The sequence below is a fragment of the Nomascus leucogenys genome, chromosome X (genome assembly GCF_006542625.1).
Source record: "Nomascus leucogenys isolate Asia chromosome X, Asia_NLE_v1, whole genome shotgun sequence".
Lineage (NCBI taxonomy): Eukaryota > Metazoa > Chordata > Mammalia > Primates > Hylobatidae > Nomascus > Nomascus leucogenys.
In genome coordinates, this window is record NC_044406.1 from 46,850,764 (window position 1) to 46,864,499 (window position 13,736).

The 13,736-nt window shown below is 43.5% G+C and overlaps 1 pseudogene; it reads right to left on the reverse strand.

Annotated features, from left to right (window-relative positions):
- Positions 1 to 3,477: 3,477 nt before the first annotated feature.
- LOC101178908 overlaps positions 3,478 to 13,736 on the reverse strand; it is a 94,367-nt pseudogene continuing 84,108 nt past the window's right edge.

A 13,736-nucleotide genomic window follows, 5' to 3' on the forward strand; every position in this document is an offset into this window, starting at 1 on the left:
TCTTTTCTTTCTTTCTTTTTTTTTTTTTTGAGACGGAGTCTCCCTCTGTTGCCCAGGCTGCAGTGCGGTGGTGTGATCTCTGTTCACTGCAACCTCTGCCTCCCGGGTTCAAGCAATTCTCCTGCCTCAGCCTCCTGAGTAGGTGGGATCACAGGCCCCTGCCTCCATGCTCAGCTAATTTTTTTTTGTAATTTTAGTAGAGATGGGGGTTCCACCATGTTGGCCAGGCTGGTCTCGAACTCCTGACCTCAAGTCATCCGCCCACCTCGGCATCCCAAAGTGCTGGAATTACAGGCATGAGCTACCGCATCCATATTTTTGGAGACTTTTAAATATAGAATGATCTGTCAAGTGAAACCTTATGAGAGATACTGGACTAAGTGATTTGGACATATTATCTTATTTGTCTTCACAAACACTCTAGAAATTTTCCAGGTGAGGCTACTGAAGCTCATCCAAAGGTGACATAACTAGGGGTTTCTTGGACTATCTATAGTTAGTTGGGTTTTACAGTAATATGCAATTTCTAACTTGCATATTTAGTTTTTTTAAAGTGTTAAACACAATTTATGAATATTATTAGTTATGCTATTTATAAATCTTGTAATTGTATAAAATAAGAGCAATTACTTTCATTTATTCTTTGATTAATAGTCAACACAGTTCAAACAGATTAAAGTCACTTTAAACAATTAATCCCATTTATAAACTTATTTATTTCCCCTTTTTAAACTACACTCATAAATTTAATATATTTGAACTTTTCGAGCCCTTCAATTGCCTGACAAGGCGTAAGTATAATCCTAACAAACAAAATTCTACCAGTTGGTTAAATGACTCTGGTGAAGATAATAAATTAAGCCTATAAATTTGTTGAATCTTGAGCTTTCATAAACATTTCAATACTGTTAATACGCTTGTGAAAATCTCTTATACTTTTCTATGTGAAATTACAAGTCAAAATCAATTGCTCAAGGCTAATCTAACAGATTTCCTAAAATGCTAGATTCTCTTAAACATTACAAAGAAATTGTTTTTAATTTATAAAAAGTGTTACTACTATGGCTATTTACTTCATCATATGATTCTAAATTCTCCCCAGGGTTGAAAAGTCACTTACTCAAATAAGGGTAGTAGATTTACTATAACAGGTAAATTGAGCTGAAGTCAGAAAGTGGCTTTTCCCCTCAGGATGTGTTTGTATAGTTAGAGATTCAAGACCCAGACATAGAATTTAAGAGCCTCATGCTTCCTGAATTATTCTATCTTAGTCACAGGGTACACAGGAAACCCCCGCTTTTTTTTTTTACATGAATGTTCACAGCAGCTTTCTTTGTAATAGCCCAAAACTGCATACAAACCGAATGTCCATCAACAGATCAACAGACAAATTGTGATGTACTGATACAATGGAATATTACTCAGCAATCAAAAAGAAAAAACTACTGATACACACTGCAACAGGGATGAATCTCAAAATCATTATGCGAAATGGAAGAGACCAATCAAAAAGGAATCCACACCATATAATTCCTTTTATATTAAATTCTAGAAAATGCAAACTAATCTGTAGTGACAGAAAGCAGATGGGGGTTCAAGGAGAAGAGAGAGACCACCATAGGGGGATAGATATGTTCATTACCTTGAGGGCGGATATGAATTTAAGAGTATATACATATATCAAAACTTAAACTTTTTTTTTTTTTTGAGATGGAGTCTCGCTCTGTTGCCCAGGCTGGAGTGAAGTGGTGTGATCTTGGCTCACTGAAACCTCCACCCCCCAGGTTCAAGCAATTCTCCTGCCTCAGCCTCCCGAGTAGCTGGGACTACAGGCACGTGCCATCACACCCGGCTAAGTTTTGTATTTTTAGTAGAGACGATTTTTAGTCATGTTGACCAGGCTGGTCTCAAACTCCAAATCTCAGGAGATCCACCTGCCTTGGCTTCCCAAAGTGCTAGGATTACAGGCTTGAGCCACTGTTCCTGGCCTCAAAATTTATGCTTTAAATAGAGGCAGTTTATTGTTATGTCAATAAGCTTGGTTTTAAAAAATAATGAACCATATCATATTTTTCTTACAAAATTAGTCACAATAATTTTATTCATAGCAAAAGTGAGGAACCCCCCTTTTTTTAAAATCGCCACTTTGCTCATGGGAGGGCATAAGGCTATACCTTTTAGCTATAGAGTTTTAGTTACCTGATTGGGTTAACCAGAAATCTGCAACCCTACTGAAGTGGCAGACTAAACTCTCTTTACCCCTAACTGGGCTCTGAATTCCTTAAATATTCTATTTTATTCTATATCTTCTATTTTTATCTGGCTATAACTCATAGTCATGAGCTGGTAGAGCTGGATTTGAAACCAGATCTCCCTGAGCCTGGAATGTGGTCTGTGATCCACCATGATATGCTGATTTTTTTTTTTATTTTTTATTTTTATTTTTATTTTTTATTTTTTATTTTTTATTTTTTTGTGACGGAGTCTTATTGTATCGCCCAGGCTGGAATGCAGTGGCACAATCTTGGCTCACTGAAACCTTTGCCTCCTGGGTTTAAGCAATTCTCCTGCCTCAGCCTCCCGAGTAGCTGGGATTACAGGCGTGCACCACCATGCCTGGCTAAGTGGTTTTTTTTTTTCTTTTGCCCTCTCATCCCATTTATTAAAGAAACAGTAAGAAAAGATACAATGCAGGAAAACCACCAACCATCCTTTCACACCAGGCTGAACGAAGCACAGTGATTTCTTCCCTTCTTTCCCCCACCCTCACCCCAATTCCCATATACCCATCCACATCAGTTTAAATTTTGAGGTTCTTTGATTGGGAGTACCAGTGAAGAGGGAGCTGGATGGGTAGAGAAGCCTTAAATCTGGCTACCCCTAAGTCCCAGGAGAAGGGAGCTACAGGCCCAGTCAGTCAAGCAGAAACTGCGTTTAGTGGGTCTTTGAAGTGGTTGTCCATCTCCCTGTTCTGTGTTCAAGCCCCCAGGGAAAGGTATGGCAGTAGAGGATGACCAGGTCCAAGGTGCCCAGGTCAGAGCTACGGAAGAATGGTCAGTTCACCAACGCCACGTTTCTAGAGAGCAGCGAGCTGATTCTCCAATGGTGAGCAGGGAACTACATGTGAACTGGGACCCGCAGGCCAATGCATCCCTGAGGAAAAGTCCACAAGAACAATTCAAGAAACTAGTAAGAAACAATGGGCAGAAAGCTGTGGGATGAAAGCACAGCAGGCTTCTGGGAGGCTGGAGATCCTTTCTCTCAAGGCCAGGATTATTCTCACCTGCCACAGTTCATGTGCCACAAATAACATCACACCTTCAGTCAAGAAAAACGCAGAGGAAAAAGATGGCTTATTTGAACTTGAGCCCCAGCTATGTTCTTCAGACTGTAGCTCTACCCTTTTACCTAAGAGACAGCCCCTGCCAAGAACCACAGTGCCTAGAAACAAAGGTGGTCCTGGGGGGAAAACGGTGTTTAAGGGGGTAACATTCCATTTGGGTACACTGCAGCCATTGGACCCCCTGGTCTGGGGAAAGCAGCTGGGTTTGTGCCAGGGAGGCTCCCCACTCTAGGAAATGGGAGCAAACTCTTGCCTGCAGGGCCATTCATCCTTGGAAAGGAAGCTGGGTTGAGACCCAGGGTCCCAGCTGGCCTTGCAAAAGGAGCTGGGTTGATACCCACAGGGCCTGCTGGAGAAGAGCCCAGGTGCCCGGCAGCTGACCTGGAGAAAGTTAACTTGACCGGGGCCTAATGGGCCAGTAGACCTTGGGAAGGTATTCGGACTTGGACCCTGCAGGCCAGTGGCCCTTGGGAAGTTAGCTGGGTTGGGGCCAAGTGGCCCAGAGGCTCTTGGGAAAACCGTTGGATTTGAGCCCTGGAGGCCACAGACCTTTGGAAGATAGCTGGGTTTGATGCCAATGTGCCGGAAGACTGAGAGAAGGCAGATGAACCCGCTCCCCTGGGAAAGGGATTGGCATTTACCCCCATGGGGCCCCCTGGCCTTGAGAAATGAGCTGAATTAGGGCCTATGGGGCCAGGAGCCCTTGACATGGGAGATGGATTTGGCCCTGGAAGGCCAATTCCCTGAGGGCCAGGACCCGAGTTTGGGCCCATGGGGCCAGGTACTCTTGCCATGGAAGATGGGCTTGTGCCCATGTTTCCAGAAGCCTGTGACAAGCTGAATTTGCTCCTAAAAGACCTGCTGCTCTTAGAATGGGGACAAGATCGAGGCCTTGAGGTCCAGCTATTCTTAAGACCAGGTCCTGTGCCCAAGAGGCCACCTGCTCTGGCATCTAGATTAGGGCCTGGGCCCAGGCCACTTGGTCTTGGGTTGGGCCCAAGGCCTGGGCCTGGAAACACACCTAACCTGGGGGCAGGGTTTGTCCCTAAAAAGCCTGATCTCAGATTGGTGTTTGGTCCTGGGCCCAGGCCAACTGGCCTAGGATTGGGAGGACCATTCCCAGAGGTCAACAGAACACCTGCTCTCAGGTTAGGTCCAGATCCAGGGCCCATGGGACCACCACTTCTGGGGTCAGGACCTGCTCCCAGGAGACCACCTGCCCTTAGGTTGGACATTGGACCTGGTCCTGGGAGACCCCCTAACCTGGGGTTAGGCAGAGGCCCCGGGCCTGGAAGAGCCCCTGTCCTAGGGTTTAGGGTGGGGCCTCGTCCCGGGCCTGGCCCCAAGAAGCCACCAGGCCTTGGGAAAGAAACTGCACCTGTGCCGGTGGGATTCATCCCTCTTGGAAAAGAAGCCATGCTTGGGTCACAAGCAGCAGCCGGGAAAGGTGCTGGATTTGAAGCCAATGAGCCTGATGAAGCTGGAAAAGGAGATGAGTTCCTTGGAAATGGGGCCAGATTTCCACCAAGAAAACCAGCCGCCACAAGGAAGGGATCCGAGTTCACACCCAGTGGGTGGCCTGTGTTCAGAACAGGACCCCCCTGTGGTCCCAGGGAACCGTCCAGCCGTCCTTGAGGTGGCAGCGGAGCACGAGTCCAAGGAGTTGGCCGCTCTCTAGGGAAAATCCGAGGCTCTTTCACACTTTCTTGGGGACGTTGGTGATAATGGGCTTGAGGCAGGTTTTGAAAAGGATCTTGTCTTTGATGAGTGCTCTCACCAGGTACCAAGTGCCAGTCTCGTGGCCAAGCTCATCACAGTCCTGATATCCAGGAGTGTGTTTGACAAGGACTGCAAAAGTTTTCTCCAGGTGGATGATTTTCCCATTCAGGATATGATGCCCCACGATCAGCACAGGGATTCCCAAGAAATAACAATTTGCACCATGAGCTTTCTGTCTTTAAAAAGCAAGTGAAAACAAACTGCAATGGCGGCCGCCGAGTGCCAACGGGCGACAACCGAACCTCCCACCGCCACCGCTGCTGCCGTGAGCACTGCCTGTGCCAGTTTTTTGTATTTTTAGTACAGACGGGGTTTCACCGTGTTGGCCAGGCTGGTCTCGAACTCCTGACCTCAGGTGATTCGCCTGTCTTGGCCTGTAATCTCAAAGTGCTGGGATTACAGGCGTGAGCCACTGCGCCTGGCCAATATTGTGAAACCCAACATGGTGAAACCCTGTCTCTACTAAAAATACAAAAATTAGCCGGGCGTGGTGGCAGGCGCCTGTAATCCCAGGTACTCGGGAGGCTGAGGCTCGAGAATCGCTTGAACCAAGGAGATGGAGGTTGCAGTGAGCAGAGAACGCGCCATTGCACTCCAGCCTGGGGGACAAGAGCAAAACTCTGTCTCAAAAAAAAAAAAAAAAAAAAAAAGACACTTTATTTCTTTTTTTTAATTTTTTTTTTATTATACTTTAGGTTTTAGGGTACATGTGCACAATGTGCAGGTTTGTTACATATGTATCCATGTGCCATGTTGATTTCCTGCACCCATTAACTCATCATTTAGCATTAGGTATATCTCCTAATGCTGTCCCTCCCCCCTCCCCCCCACCCCACAACAGTCCCTGGAATGTGATGTTCCCCTTCCTGTGTCCATGAGTTCTCATTGTTCAATTCCCACCTATGAGTGAGAACATGCGGTGTTTGGTTTTTTGTCCTTGCGATAGTTTACTGAGAATGATGTTTTCCAGTTTCATCATGTCCCTACAAAGGACACGAACTCATCATTTTTTATGGCCGCATAGTATTCCATGGTGTATATGTGCCACATTTTCTTAATCCAGTCTATCGTTGTTGGACATTTGGGTTGGTTCCAAGTCTTTGCTATTGTGAATAGTGCCGCAATAAACATACGTGTGCATGTGTCTTTATAGCAGCATGATTTATAGTCCTTTGGGTATATACCCAGTAATGGGATGGCTGGGTCAAATGGTATTTCTAGTTCTAGATCCCTGAGGAATCGCCACACTGACTTCCACAATGGTTGAACTAGTTTACAGTCCCACCAACAGTGTAAAAGTGTTCCTATTTCTCCACATCCTCTCCAGCACCTGTATATCTAGAAAATCCCATTGTCTCAGCCCAAAATCTCCTTAAGCTGATTAGCAACTTCAGCAAAGTCTCAGGATACAAAATCAATGTACAAAAATCACAAGCATTCTTGTACACCAATCACAGACAAACAGAGAGCCAAATCATGAGTGAACTCCCATTCACAATTGCTTCAAAGAGAATAAAATACCTAGGAATCCAACTTACAAGGGATGTGAAGGACCTCTTCAAGGAGAACTACAAACCACTGCTCAATGAAATAAAAGAGGATACAAACAAATGGAAGAACATTCCATGCTCATGGGTTGGAAGAATCAATATCGTGAAAATGGCCATACTGCCCAAAGTAATTTATAGATTCAATGCCATCCCCATCAAGCTACCAATGACTTTCTTCACAGAATTGGAAAAAACTACTTTAAAGTTCATATGGAACCAAAAAAGACACTTTATTTCTAGTACCTACTACAGTGCTAGATAGAATCTGGCACATAGCAGGTACTCAGCCAAAAGTTAAATTAATGGATATCCCACAGTATCTCAGGACCACAAAGTGTATTCTGTAACATTTTATGCATTCTCTGTTTCCATATATTTACCTCTAAAATCAGTTAAAGTATATCTGCTAAACACTGGTTGGCAAGATAAGAGCAAAAGGTGATAGCTATATTACTATTAAGAGTAAAGAAGGCCAGGTGCGGTGGCTTATGCCTGTAATCCCAGAACTTTGGGAGGCTGAGGTGGGAGAATCACTTGAGCCTAGGAGTTTCGAGACCAATCTGGGTAACATAGTGAGACCCTGTCTCCACAAAAAAGTTTAAAAATTAGTCAGGCGTGGTGGCATGCACCTGTAGTCCCAGCCACTCAGGAGGCTGAGGTGAGAGGATTGTTTAATCCTGGGAGGGTGAGGCTGCAGCCTGGAACCTAGGCAATAGAAAGAGACCTTGTTTAAAAAAAAAAAAAAAAAAGTACAGAGGTCTGCAATATACAGTACAGTCATGGATTTCAATTGACCACAGCTCTTTGACACATATTGTTCACTGAGATGGTCTTGAAAAGAATCAAATATTGGTTTGCTTTGAGTATATTATGGTTCTTTTTTCCCTTCCAGTTCGCTGAGTTTGGAAAACAAAAGGAGTTTCACTTTCAAGTCAAATGAGCTCACTATATTGGTTTTTAAAATTTTGCTTTTGTTTGTTTTACTGCTTTTGCTCCTTAATAAATTAGTTCAGTTCATTTTAATTTTGGTTCTCAGCTTATGCCAACGTGTAAATTTCATGTGAATTAGTTTTAATCTCAAGATTTCTTCAGTGTACTTCAGGATGTCATAATTCTTTCATTTGATGTTTGACTTAAAAATCCAAGTAAAGTTTAACACAAACAGGAAATAGCTATCAGTGGGAATGAAATTTGATTCTTTTTTTTTTTTTTTGACACGGAGTCTCGCTCTGTTGCCCAGGCTGGAGGTGCAATGGTACGATCTCGGCTCACTGCAGTCTCTGCCACCTGGGTTCAAGCGATTCTCCTGCCTCAGCTTCCCAAGTAGCTGGGATTACAGGTGCCTGCCACCACATCTGGCTAATTTTTGTATTTTTAGTAGAGATGGGGTTTCATCATGCTGGCCAGGCGGGTCTCAAACTCCCAAACTTGGGTGATCCACCCGCCTCGGCCTCCCAAAGTGCTGGCATTACAGGCATGAGCCACTGTGCCCGGTAAAATTTGATTCTTAAAAATATCAATGGCTAAAAAGAAATTGTCTTTTTTCTGTCTGTTTTGAATTTTCTTCGTTATTACATTGTGCCTTTAATCAGCCAAATTGACATTAAGTTGTATTTGGGTAGCAATTTCTCAGTGTGTGGTGACGTAGTGGGAGAAGTTGAGTTAGCGGCATTTGAATTAGGACAGTTTGTTTTGTTTTGTTTTGTTTTTTATTGTGTGAGTCTTTCTCTGAAATTGCTTCACTTTTAGCATCCATAGCCTCTAGGTACTAATTGCCATAAGCAACTCTCAGTCATTATGACAACCCAAAACATTCCCATCTATAACACATGTCCAAGTGTTCCCTAGGTGGGGGCCCACCTGTTGAGGGCCATTGAGTAATAAATATACCTGGTATTCAGAATACCTAAATATTCTCATTTCAATTCTGCCACTAGCTATAAGATTTGATCTTCCAGTGCCTATATTTCTATATTTCTATTACAATTATGTGATTGAAAAATACCCTGGGCCCCAGGGCCATATATGACTTGAACTTTTTTACATACATAGGTTTTGTCTAATTTAATAGATTTTTTTTTCAGAGTTGAAAGCTCATGGAAAAGTAAAAAGAAAACAAACAAAAATATTGAATTTTCATTCAATTATTTGATACTCAGGAATTAATAGACCATCACCATGGCCACTCCTGTCACTAGGTTGCTGTTAGATGGGTGTATCACTTAAAAGTTATTAATGAAATTGAATACAGATTATTATATCATTATGAGTTGATCACCGTTCATTTTCTTTTTTGTTTGTTTTGTTTTGTTTTGTTTGAGATAGAGTCTGTCTCTGTCACCCAGGCTGAAGCACAGTGGTACAATCTTGGCTCACTGCAACCTCCGCCTCCCAGGTTCAAGTGATTCTCCTGCCTCAGCCCCCTCCAGTAGCTGGGATTATAGGCACCTGCCACCACACCTTGTTAATTTTTGTATTTTTAGTAGATAATTGGGTTTCACCATGTTGGCCAGGCTGGTCTCAAACTCCTGACCTCAAGTGATCCGCCTGTCTCAGCCTCCCAAAGTGCTGGGATTACAGGCGTAAGCCACCCACTGCACCCGGTCTGATCACCATTAATTTTCATAAAGTTCCATTATGAAATTGGGGTATTATGAAGGGTAAATAAAAAAAGGAAACAAATATGAAAGAAGCTACCTTTGTAAGTCAATGTTGTTTTCAATGAGATGTCCATGGAGCTTCCATACATAAGGATTCATTTTATTCTCATTATTTATTATGAGTATTTCAAAAATAGAGCAAAGTTAGTCCCAGCTACTCAGGAGGCTGAGGCAGGAGGCCCACTTGAGCCCAGGAATTCAATGCTGCAGTGTGCTATGCAGTCTGCAGTGAGCTAGACTCAGTTGGGTCTTTGAATAGCCACTGTACTCCAGCCTGGGCCACATAGTAAAACCCCATCTCTAAAAAAAAAAAAAAAAAAAAAAAAGAAAAAACAAAGCAGAAAGAACAGGAAACTGAACATCCTTGTACTTACCAACTAGTTTGAAAAATCATTAACCTTTTGCCACATTTGCTTCATTTCTGCACCGTGTTAAAGCACAGATATCCTGATACTTCACTTCTGAAAACTTTAGCATTAATCTCTGTCTTAGTTCACCAGGAGTGATGGCACACACCTGTGATCCCAGCTACTCGGGAGGCTAAGGCAGGAGAATTGCTCGAACCCGGGAGGTGGAGGTTGCAGTGAGTTGAGATCACACCACTGTACTCCAGCCTGGGTGACAGAGGGAGACTCTGTCTTAAAAAAAAATTTTTTTTTTCTTTCTTAGTTCCTTTGCACTGCGCTAGCAGAATGCTATAGATTGTATGGCTTATACACAACAGAAATTTATTTCTCATAGTTCTGGTGGCTGGGAAATCCAAGATCAAGAAGATTCGGTGAGTGCCTTCTTCCTATTTCACAGAGAGCCATCTCTTTGCTGTGTCCTCACATGGTAGAAAGGGAAAGGGAGCTCTCTGGAGTCTCTTATAAAGGTACTAATCCCTTACAGTGTGGAGTATTCATGGCCAAATCACCTCCCAACAACCTCACGTCCTCACACCATCACACTGGGATTTAGGATTTCAACATATAAATTTTGGGGAGACACAAACATTCAGACCTTAGCAATCTCTAAATAAATAACTTTCTCCTATGTATCCATAACAATACTATAAATGTAAGAAAATGAGCAATAATTTCTTACTATTACCTAATACCGATTTCCTTTGCAAATGTCTTCAATTGCTTAAAAATTGCCTTTTATAAGGCCAGGCATGGTGGCTCACGCCTGTAATCCCAGCACTTTGGGAGGCCGAGGCGGGAGGATCACGAGGTCAGGAGATTGAGACCATCCTGGCTAACATGGTGAAAACTCGTCTCTACTAAAAATACAAAAAATTAGCCAGGTGTGGTGACACATGCCTGTAATCCCAGCTACTTGGGAGGCTGAGGCAGGAGAATCGCTTGAACCCAGGAGGTGGAGGTTGCAGTGAGCCGAGATGGCACCACTGAAGTCCAGCCTGGACGACAGAGCCAGACCTTGCCTCAAAAATTAAAAAAAAAAAAAGACAAGACCATTCTGGATTAATGTGAGCCCTAAATCCAATTAGGAGTGTCCTTATAAGAGAAAAGACAGGGAGTTTTGGCTGGGTGCGGTGGCTCATGCCTGTAATCCCAGCACTTTGGGAGGCCAAGGTGGGTGGATCATAAGGTCAGGAGTTCGAGACCAGCCTGAGCAACATGGTGAGACCCCCATCTCTACTAAAAATACAAAAATTAGCCATGGGTTGTGGTGTGCGCTGTAATCACAGCTACTTGGGAGGCTGAGGCAGGAGAATCACTTGAACCCGGAAGGCAGAGGTTGCAGTGAGCCAAGATGATGCCTCTGTACTCCAGCCTGGGTGACAGAGCAAGACTCCACCTCAAAACAAACAAACAAGAAAAACAAAAACAAACAAAAAAAAAGAGAGGGAGTTTTGAGACAGAGCGGAAGGCCTTGGGAAGATGGAGGTAGAGATTAGAGTGATGCAGTTATAAACTAAAGGATGCCAAGAATTGCAGGCAGCCACCAGAAGCAAGAAGCATGGAACATATTCTCCTTCAGAGCCTCCATAAGGAATCAACTCTGCTGATACCTTGATTTTGGTTTTCTGGCTTCCAGAACTGTGAGATAATAAAGCTCTCTTGTCTTAAGCCACCAAATTTATAGCAATTTGTTACAGCAGTCACAATAAACTAATACAGAGACCTTCCTCATGCTTTTTTGTTTTTTATGACTGAATAGTATCCTTCTGTGCCTGTACAATGGTTTATTCAATCAATTTTCTATTGATGGACATGTGAATTGTTCCCAAACTTTTGTTTGTATAGATAATGCCCAGGTATAATTTACATTTGTTTCCGAGAAGGGGGATTGCTGGGTCAAAAACTGTAAACGCATTTGCCTTTTTGCTAAATATGAGCAAATTCCCCTCCATAGGGGCTGTAATATTTTGCACTCCAACCGGCAATGAATGAGAATGCCTACTTCTCCACAGGCTCACCATCAGAGTACATTTTCAAACTTGAATTTTTGCCAATCTGATCAACAAGACATGGTATTTCAGTGTACCGATCAGTTGCATTTCCCTTATTATGAGTGAAGTTGAACATTTTTTCATGTTTGAGACTCCTTGCTTTTCTTTTTCTATGAACCCTCTGATCATGTCTTTCACTGATTTTTCTATTTGTTTTTTTTCTTCTCAATTGTTAAGAACTTTTGCAACATAATTATAATTTGCAAATTTTTTGTTTCTTGTATTTCTTTTGTCCATGTCTATGGTTTTTTACCATGCCCCCCCAACATTTTTTTTCAATTATTATTATTATTTTTGTTTGTTTGTTTGTTTGTTTTGAGACAGAGTCTCTATCTGTCACCCAGGCTGGAGTGCAATGGCACGATCTTGGCTCACTGCAACCTCCGCCTCCTGGGTTCAAGCAATTCTCCTGCCTCAGCCTCCCGAGTAGCTGGGATTACAGGTGCATGCCACCACACCCAGCTAATTTTTGTACTTTTAGTAGAGATGGGGTTTCACTGTGTTGGCCAGGCTGGTCTTGAACTCCTGACCTCAGGTGATCTGCCCTCCTTGGCCTCCCAAAGTGCTGGGATTACAGGTGTGAGCCACCGCACCTGGTCTTTTTTCAATTTTTAACACAAAAGGACTGTTGATGCTTCCCAGCCTAAGAAGCCTTTCTGGCCTATATCCTTCTCTGAGTCTATGCTGAGCTATATTCTACTCTGAATGATTGCTCACCAATGTCTGACTCCTCTCTATCAGCCTTTCTCAATTAGAATCAGAGATTTTAGCTACACTATAGCTCCTATCACTCTTTTTTCTTTTTATATCCCAGATTGATTTCCTCAGAAAGCAAAGCCTGAGGCAGAGGACATATATGCTGTTTCCCCATTCGGGGAGCAAAGCAGAGAAGGACGGACAGCCAATGAAATGGTGTGTTATCAAGCTGGCCATCTTTATATGCAATATGATTGCTCAATCTGTGGGACTGTGCCCCAGAGAAGCCCCATAAACTCTGTCTCAGGACTTCTCTAGCTGACGGAAGCAGGAGGAAGCTGGGGCAGGAGACAGGGACAACAAAGAGGAATGAATTGATTCATTGTCTTCTGTCTCTCTTGGGTGGAAATTTGCCGATTGACCAGTCATCAAGTCTAAGCTTTTTTTCTTTTTTTTTGAGACAGGGAGTCACTCTGTCTCCCAGGTGTTGAGTGCAGTGGTGCGATAATGAAACCACCTTTGCAAAATTATGACTGAGACAGGGAATGAGATCTAACTTTTTTTTTTTTCTTGAGACAGAGTCTCGCTGTCACCCAGGCTGGAGTGCAGGGGCCATCTTGGCTCACTGCAATCTCTGCCTCCTGGGTTCAAGCGATTCTCCTGCCTCAGCCTCCTGAGTAGCTGGGATTACAGGCATGCGCCACCATGCCTGGCTAATTTTGTATTTTTAGTAGAGACAGGGTTTCTCCATGTTGGCAAGGCTGGTCTCCAACTCCTTACCTCAGGTGATCCACCTGCCTCGGCCTCCCAAAGTGCTAGGATTACAGGTGCGAGCCACCACTCCTGGCCCCTCACAGGCTTCTCTAACCACAGGCTTATACAAGGGGTGCATCACTTGTTTCCTTACTCTTTACTCATATTGAGAAAAGTCCTGGATTTTTAAGTCGGACAACAGAAATACAGCCGGGAGCCTGGTAAAAGAGAGTGGTCTGAGGTTCTTTTTTTGAATAAACTGACCATAACCCTATCAGAAAACTATCATTCAATGGATTGACCTTATTAAGAGTTTAGACTTGGCCGGGCACAGTGGCTCACACCTGGAATCCCAGCACTTTGGGAGGCCGAGGCAGGAGGATCACTTAAGCCCAGGAGTTTGAGACCAGCCTGGGTAACATAGCAAGACCCTGTCTCTACAAAAAATAACCAGACGTGGTGGAGCATGCCTGTATTCCCAGCTACTAGGAAGGCTG